The 8,712-nt window shown below is 39.6% G+C and overlaps 1 pseudogene across 1 annotated transcript in view; it reads left to right on the top strand.

The window, feature by feature from the left end:
* LOC144646231 (transmembrane protein 45B-like) overlaps positions 1–8,712 on the top strand; it is a 113,718-nt pseudogene that overhangs the window by 62,331 nt on the left and 42,675 nt on the right. The gene's annotated exons all lie outside the window — the stretch shown is intronic.

Genomic DNA, 8,712 nt, shown 5'->3' with positions numbered 1-8,712 from the left:
TATATAGCACCAGGTTTGTTTACAGCGAGAATACCGAAGTGTTCTGTAGGATCCGAGAAGGATGAGTGAATATATTGTTTATCTTACACGAACTTACGGGAATGCTCTCACGAAACGCCTTCCTAAACTCGTACCAAGACATCTCGTTTTCCAATAAGGTGTTTGAGTTTATGTTAAACATGTCAATGTATTAAGGTAGAACGTTAGTTAGTTAAATGCTTAGATATGTTTTATCCTACCTTCGTGTGTCTTTTGTTTTTTCCCTGTACTTATCTTCCCACGCATGCGTTTTGATGGCACGAATCCCAGAAACCACTTCGTTCATCAAGGAAATACGCCGGTCGGATTCTGAAGCTGTGCGGTTGCGCAGTTTACCACCAACATAAGATAGCCCGACAAAATAAGGTACAAGAAAACAAAAGAAAATCACTCCCATTACAGCCTGCCAACCAACAAAAACCAGAAGCAAGACCGCAACTGCCAGGAGTTCAAAAGGAGTAAGAACTCTCTCAAAGCAGGGGCACCCAACGGAATATTTCGTTAAAATATCTGTTCGGAAGACGATTTGAGATCTAGAATTATATTTCACAGACTCCGTTCGAAATATATGAGAAAACAAATGGTAGGAATTCCCAGTTAGTGCTTCAAACCACTTTTTAACGCTAAAAATATAAGGGGCTCCCCCTTAAAAGCAAAACAAGGGCCTGGGTCTACCCATAAGGCCCTGGTGCCTAGGTCCCGCGGACCCATGATCCTTCGCTGGCTTTTTTCCTTGTGCTTCAAACCCTACGGTAAGTATTTGTCTTTTATCTTGCATTTTTGCTAATTTTTTACCTTTTCAGGCTATTCCTCTGTGTTTTTGGCACAGTAGGTTTCTTTTTAGCGATATTTTGTCGCTCTTCAGATGTATTGCATCGCTGAAGATATCCATTTGGCAACACAAAGTCGCGTAGAAGGACTCGTTGCTGGTCGCCATCTTTCCCGCCGAAACTGTTTCGGCGTCTGCCTGAAATACGTGATGAATGGTCCTGCCAAACGATGCAAAGACCTTTCACCTAGAAGACGATGATACTCTTCAGCAGATTCTTCTCTCGACCGAGAGTCTTTACGAGCGAACAGACTCTTTGGAGTCCCGTTCATTTTAGCCAGTATTCGCTGCGAACAAGTACAGTCTGATGATCTGTCGATTATGGCTAATGACTCGTCAGAATAGAAGTTCAGCGAACCTTTGGCGACCGATAAGTCATTTGGACTTCTGCTGCGCCCGTTCGGGCACCTGTGGAGCTTATTCAGGCACCAATATTGCCTATTCAGGCACCAATATTGCCTATTCAGGCACCAATAGAGCCTATTGAGGCACCAATAGAGCCTATTGAGGCACCAATAGAGCCTATTCAGGCACCTGTAGAGCCTATTTTAGGCACCCATCGAGCTTATTAAGGAACAAACAGAGTCTGATAGACATCTAAAGAAACTGGGAACTTTATGCAGTCTTATAGTGATGGCACTCGTAGAGACCATTTAGAAACAAACAGAGTCTGATAAGACTATCTGACGAAGCTGCAAACTTTAGTAGTATTACAGTGATTATCATGGTCTGTTCGACTCACTTCCAAGTCAACCTTTTGGAAACCATTATCCTCTTTCCCCAAATTTGTGATACTAACTTTTGGATACAAAAAAAATATATATATATATATATATATATAAAATAGCTATACCTTCTTTATTCTGGAAGACTGGGAACTCCTGAAGTGGATGCACTATCTGCTCCCAAAACTTGATCAGCAATTGTCGAATCAAGTTCCCCTTTGAAAGAGATATTCTGTCCAAGAAAGGGACAAGGTTCAGTCTTTACTGTTCACCTTGACTTCTAAAATGCCACTGGCCCCCTGTATGGCCTTCACGCTTGTATCGAAAATGATTGAGGTCCAACTTATATGATAATAAAAGTAACCATGGAACAAGCTTTACCTGCTGGCAAAACAAATGCTTATCTGTCTATTTTGAGACATCAGACATAAATAGAAACTTAATTTTACCACAGTAAATTTGTTCAAAATTACAACTATGGCTCTTTTTGTGTTTTTTCACAAAAGCTGCGAACAGAGTGTTGCTTGCAGCCTGAACCAGGTCGTAACCCTTGCAGAACTACCCTCACGCTGTCACCAAAAAAGGGAGATGAAAAGATATGGCGCATTATACAGTCAATACTTTTCTAAACAAGGTTATATAGTTCCCTCTTTTGTAGCAAACATCGAGGAGACAGCTTGACCAATTATCAATCCACTTGATATGTGTATTTGCACCCTTCCAAACTTAGTTGCCAGAATTAGCGTTGACGACGGTCAAAAGGTGAAGTCAATTAGACTCGCACAGTACAACTACTCCTAGCGCCTTGTGACTTAAAAATCCCCCAAAACCGTACCGTGTATTCTCCACAACATTCCGGGTTCTCAGAAATAAGCCTTCAGTTTTTAATATACCATCCCTATATGTCTCCACCTTTACCCACATATCGGGTCAGGAGGCTCTGGTATTATTCCAGCACTTCATAAGTTACCACGAAAAGGATCTTTATGAAAGATTCCCCTTTTCATGACACGGTTTTTTTTACGAAAGCTCGTTTTCCTGGTACCAAAAGCCTAGGACCCATGTGTCTGGTGATAGACCCGATCAAATGAAGTTCATTGTACCGAACCTTTCCAGATGTAAAACATCAGCTGCCTTAAAGCGTCGCTTTTACCAGGAGTTTTTATGTCAAGTACATTTTTTTTAGGACTCGTTCCTTTCAGTTCTCGTTACGAGTTTTTCTCAAAATTGATAATTTTTTCTTATAGGAATATGTTCCGGTTCAAGACCCTCCCATTCGGCCTGTGTTTGGCCCTACAGAATTGATTAAACCTCTTTCAACTTTCTTCAGGGGAAAGTCTATTCAAGTCCTTATAAACCTGGACGATATTCTTCCTTTGACTTCGGCAACTAAAGGAAGTCGTCAAAACACTCTGAAGTGGCTCTCCACCAGTCCTTAAGGTTTACAAGTAACCTTGGAAAATCACTCATATTCCTACATCGGTGTTTACCCACTTACTGGGTTTCATAATTGTTTTCAATGTTAGTGATTTTACCATTCCGTCAGGAAAAAGCAGCAAGATTCTATGCTGTTCTCACTGTCTGCTAGCTTCGCGGAATATCACATTGCGAAGCCCATGGCTATCAAATCTTATCGTTCTGATTCTACTAGCCATTTGGCGAATGCCTGTATATTTCCCGCCTTTGCGTTCCGGTCCTAAATAAAGCCTACAAGTGAACCTGGCGAATATCCAAATGTTTGTTTGTTTGTTTGTCAGATCGACATTAAACTCAGAGACTTAAGACATTTATTTCACGTTTAGAAGCGGATGATTGCAGATCATGAGATAAGAAATTTGCTTTAAGGGTTTTTTCATAACCTCAAAGACCTTCCCCAACTCTCTTAAGAATGTTTTTATATTGCGGAAGGTGAACTCTAGCCATAAGTCCTTCAAGTAAAATTTTCCCTCATCGTTAGAACGTAATGCTATATAATATAGGAATATGGATATTTAATATTTCATTCACGAAGAGCCATGGCCTTCCTAAAATGTTTGGCGTGACTGTCTCGTCTATTATCAGAAAACTTCAAGGTTTAAGTTTACATTACATGGTGTAATGTAAATTGATTATTATGAATGCATTTTTGGCGTAAAAAACTTTTTCCTTCATAGCGAAATGTGGACAGTTTTGCAGTGCCAAATGGAATGCTTGAAGTCCTTGTTTTTAAACGACTTGAGTAATTCAATGAGTTGCTATTATTTTATGCCACTTCAAGCATATTTTTTCTCATTCAGTTTTTATTTTAAAGCTTGGGCTATTTAAGTTTTTAACTAAACAAACTTCTCCTTCGAGAAAACGACTGATCTGCTATGAAACCAAGAGGGAAGTCTGAGTCCACAATTATCCAAATAAGTCGTTTTGAATAGTAATAATTATTTATTTTGGTGTATGTCACGTATACTAAGTTTATTGGAATCTGTCTATTTTTTGCCAAGCAAGGGATTACGGTATCACACCGGCAAATGTTACGTTCTTGAACATAACACAAGCGTATCTGTAGCCTATCTAAACTGCCGTTATAACTTACTACACCGCGGCCTCACTTGCCGCGGCAGACGTCGGTAAATCCAGAAAAATCCGCCCGCGCAGCGTCTGTCGGAGTTCCTAGGCGAAATCGCCTTGAACAAAACCGCGGCAAATGGGTTTATGTTTTCGGGCGGTAGTACACATGTTATTCATTGTTATACAAAGCTACTATAGCCCCTAACACTTTAAGTTCACCCAGCCAGGAAGTTGTTCTCCCCGAGTTTGCATTTATCTCTGACCTCTACTCTCCTAACGGAGTTTTTTTGCGGTGTCTTTCTTACTCGCTATATGTTATATTATGCTTAGAAAATCTGATATTTCAGATTCGATTCAGACAAATCTAAGAAGCATTTTTTGCCCGTCTTTGACCAAGGCAAAAAGCTTTCTCCCAAATAATGTCTTGAACGATATTTAGTTATTTTATCTTTTTAGGAACATACATTCTGTCAACCGTTTAGTTGTTAATTTCAATTAAACTGCCCCACAAACCGTGATAACGCACTGTGGGCCGGCTAGAAAATTTTTGTGTGCAGCAGGAATACACAGTCATATTTTAAAAGCTATGTTAGTGTGTGTTGCTTCTACAATAGCAGCCGCCAGTAAATTTCTCACACTTGCTTTTTGCATTAGATGACCTATTGGTCTTGTGCTTAAACTGCATTCAGCACATTTTACTGTTATCCTATGTTTAATTTAAACCTTGCTATGGAGGTAGATGTAACAGCCGTTCTACACTGACATCGAGGTTTTTTTTCCCTCTCATTTAAGTTTACATGGAACATGGCTGTTTTATGATTTTCAATTGCTCATACAAGTGGCGTTAAAAACTACCATTTGTTTTCTCATATATTTCGAACGGAGTCTGTGAAATATAATGAGAATTATACTAGGGCCGCCAAGCGGCCTGAAGTAATAATTCGGATTATATAAACAGACGAAGTGAGAAATATATGAGGTTCCCACCCTTCACCCTTCCCTGGTGTATTATAGGGTTTTGCTTTGCCTGTCTATTCCATGGCGTCAAAAAGCCAGCGAAGGATCATGGGTCCGCGGGACCTAGGCACCAGGGCCTTATGGGTAGACCCAGGCCCTTGTTTTGCTTTTAAGGGGGTACCCCTTATATTTTTAGCGTTAAAAAGTGGTTTGAAGCACTAACTGGGAATTTCTACCATTTGTTTTCTCATATATTTCTCACTTCGTCTGTTTATATAATCCGAATTATTACTTCAGGCCGCTTGGCGGCCCTAGTATAATTCTCATTTTCGGAACATTCATTGTAAATTTTTTTGCTTGCCTGCCTTTCCTAGGATTTTCGAATATCTAAAAAATGGTATAATTGTTCATTTTTAACGGATTTTTACTATAAAAAGGTCACCTAGAATTTTCGGGAGCCCTTCTCTGGCTGGAAACTTTCAGCTAGGAACAGATAAAAATTTTTTAGGGGATAAAAATATGCCTATATCTACCGTTTAAATACTAAAATACGTTCAACGGTGCTATCTTTAAGCTGTTTTGAACTATATTCTCGATGGGTGCCCCTGTCAAAGATCCTGATAATTTGCTCGTCCAGTCGCTGAACATCGTTTGATACCAGGTCAATCACTTGGCCTGTTGAAAATTTTGACAGCGCGTGCTTGCTAAGGTCAAGTGTCTGAAGAAAACAAAACAAAAAATAAAAGTTTTAAAAGCTTGCATTCATGAAGTACGCAGGCGAATACCTATACTGTCACATGCAATATTATGCGTGATTTAGTTAAAGGCCTCTCTGACATGGAATTTGTAAAACTCCTATGCAAGTGTTTGCTACGCACAGCTTGAGTTGGATTAACTTCAGATAAGTTAAAACCTTGGTGGGATACTGAAAAAGACTAAAAAGCTACATCGAAGGTGGAATACAACCTAATCGCAACGATTTATATATCTGGGTGGAGAGAAGCACTTTGGCAGTAAATCGTATTTGCTAAAAACAAAACAAAATGACCCAGTTCCGGAGGGTCTGAATGGGGGTACCTCGATAATATGAAACAGTTAAATTTTTAGGCATTTTTACACTAACAGTAAAAAATTTACTGTAGGAGTAATTTTTGTCCAGAAAGAAACAAAAATGGCTTCAAAAAGGCCAATGTTATTTTGTTTAATATATGGATACGTTTTCAGCCATTTTTCAACGATAAACGATCATTTCAGAAGATTTCCGAAGACTAGCGAATATGTAATTTTATTACCAATCTTCGAAGAGCAGATCAGAATTGACAATGCTAAAAGAATGTGGGGTTTTCACTTAAAAACACTCCAAACACTTAACAGTATTTTCTTCGAAAACAGTAAACATTAAAAAATGGCTAATGTTCCAGCAAACACTAAACTCTATGGGTGAATAACACTAAACAATAAACTCCATTCAGACCTTTAGGTCTGGGCTCCAACATGCACACGGACCGTCCGCACTTATTTAGAGTCAGACGCGTAATCGAGCGTAACCACTGCTGCAGTATGCATCCAATCGTAATCCCCCCCAATGAGAGGTGTACGGCAAGGCCAACCGCATTTTTTTTGTCTTACCTTGACGTAAACTAGACCTTTTAGAGAGCTTCTCATTCTGATACTCAGCAGTTCACATCTATAGTTAAACCAATGCATACTAGAGCAGTTTTCGAGTGTCGCCCCACCAGTAACTCTGCCACACGCCTCCCTCCTCCTGCGCCGGCGCGGGACGTGCGCGGCGGCGCGGGTGGTCTCCGTGGCCGGGGGCTCCTCACTGCGTGTGACGCCCAGCTCGCAGTCTGCCCCCGCTCTAAGGCAACAGATTAAAGCGACAATTCCCATAGCTAATGCACAACCGTAAAGAAGATAAATTTTCTGCGGTTCAGGGGTTGATATAAGTGCAGAAATTAAATATGCAAGAAACAGTGGTTGAAAAATTCGACAAATTGAAGAGAAGGCGCCAGTGAAGATGATGAACATGCCTTCCTTAACAGAAAGCATTTTTAAGACGCTTTTCCAAAGTTTCGGCCTTTTGCCATTTGATTTGCATTTTGTTCTTTCCTTGTTCCAATACGTTTGAAGCTGTTCCGTCAATGCACAGGTAAAATTGTCTTCTGAAAGTGGTAAAAAATCATCTTTCTCTAAAGCTCGCTTATTGCCTGTCTTGAAGACACTGTTCATCCATTTAAAGAAAAGAAGAGACACAAAGCTGACGTTTTCTATCTCGCCCTCGGTGGAGATTCTCTTGTATCCATTTCTTGCCATGACCCTAGATATTGTTAAGCAATAAAAACAGGGAATTTTAGAACCATGTACGAGATTGTAACGTTGTGTAAATTAAAAGGCGACTAAGCCTAAATTTCATAACGATTAAATGATATATTATTCTTACTTGGCTTCGCTTCGGAGCAGATGCTTTATTATTAATTTGTATATCGCTCCATCTGTTCCAAGGAGACTAATCTCCAAAACTATCATGTAAAAACTGCTTTTGGCAGACATAAAAGAACAACATGATTTTGAACTTTCTTATCAAAAGCTAGCTTTCTTACAATAATTCTTAGAATTATTTACTTTTCTACCTTACATTGTTTAGCTGTTTTAGGGGGGAGGGGTGGAGGGTAGGGGTACTCCGTTTTAGATGCTTTACAGCCATACCAGTTGATATCTCTTCATCGAGTATTACTTTTTTTCCCGGATTATTTTAGCAGGAGTTAGCAAGTGTTGCCGAGATTCAATATCTTTTGAATTCCTGTTTTTAAGAATTATATTTGTCTTTCAAACCGTTAATTTATGGAAGTAGGAAGGAACTAGTAGTCCGGGATTTTTTGTTCATGTTATTTATGTTTCGTTGTCGTTGTTGTAATTCTAATATTGCTCTCGTTTTATTATTTTGGCTGGATATTTTGGGACTAGTTAAAATTGCTGGAAAAGATCGAAAATTTTGACACGGTTTACCACATTGGAAGGAAGATATGTAAATTATTTTTACGCGCAAGCGTACTCTCGCTTGTTACCTACTGCGCAAGGCATTTCATTAGCCTAAATTACGGCATGGCATTGGTCTGATGGTCGCTTCAAAAAATTAATGGCCCTTTATAAATAGGGGTAGAGAATGGTACCCGGAAAACTTCGGGTCTCCGAATTTTTTGATTTGATCTCGAAAACTCGGAGTCTCGTTTTTGGGTGTTTGTCTCCATCTCGTAGTCTCGAGCTTTTTGCAGCAAGGTCGTGTAGTCTCGAATTATTTTTTTGCCCAAGGTCTCGGTTCAAATAAAACAAAACACAATTTAGGAAATGCGTTCGAAATTCTAACGAAAGAGATCTTTCTCCGAGCGACGCTGCCAAAGATGATACGTTTTCCACTAAAGGGAGTGAATCAGTTCAAGTTTTCCCACTACTCCCGGAGTCCTTTCTTTTTTCTTACTTTCCTTCCCCGTGGAGGGTAGAACCATCAGGAAGATAAGCATATTTTTCTATTTATGAATAAATATTACGCCTAGGCGGTCCCTTAAAGCGGGTTTTAAACACGCGACTTAACTGCGAACATTTGAAATTGAAATTTGA

Source organism: Oculina patagonica, chromosome 3, assembly GCF_052425735.1.
Source record: "Oculina patagonica isolate OP01 chromosome 3, crgOcupat, whole genome shotgun sequence".
NCBI classification, from domain to species: domain Eukaryota; kingdom Metazoa; phylum Cnidaria; class Anthozoa; order Scleractinia; family Oculinidae; genus Oculina; species Oculina patagonica.
Note: the sequence above shows the minus strand (reverse complement) of the source record. Positions and strands in the feature narration are given on the sequence as shown.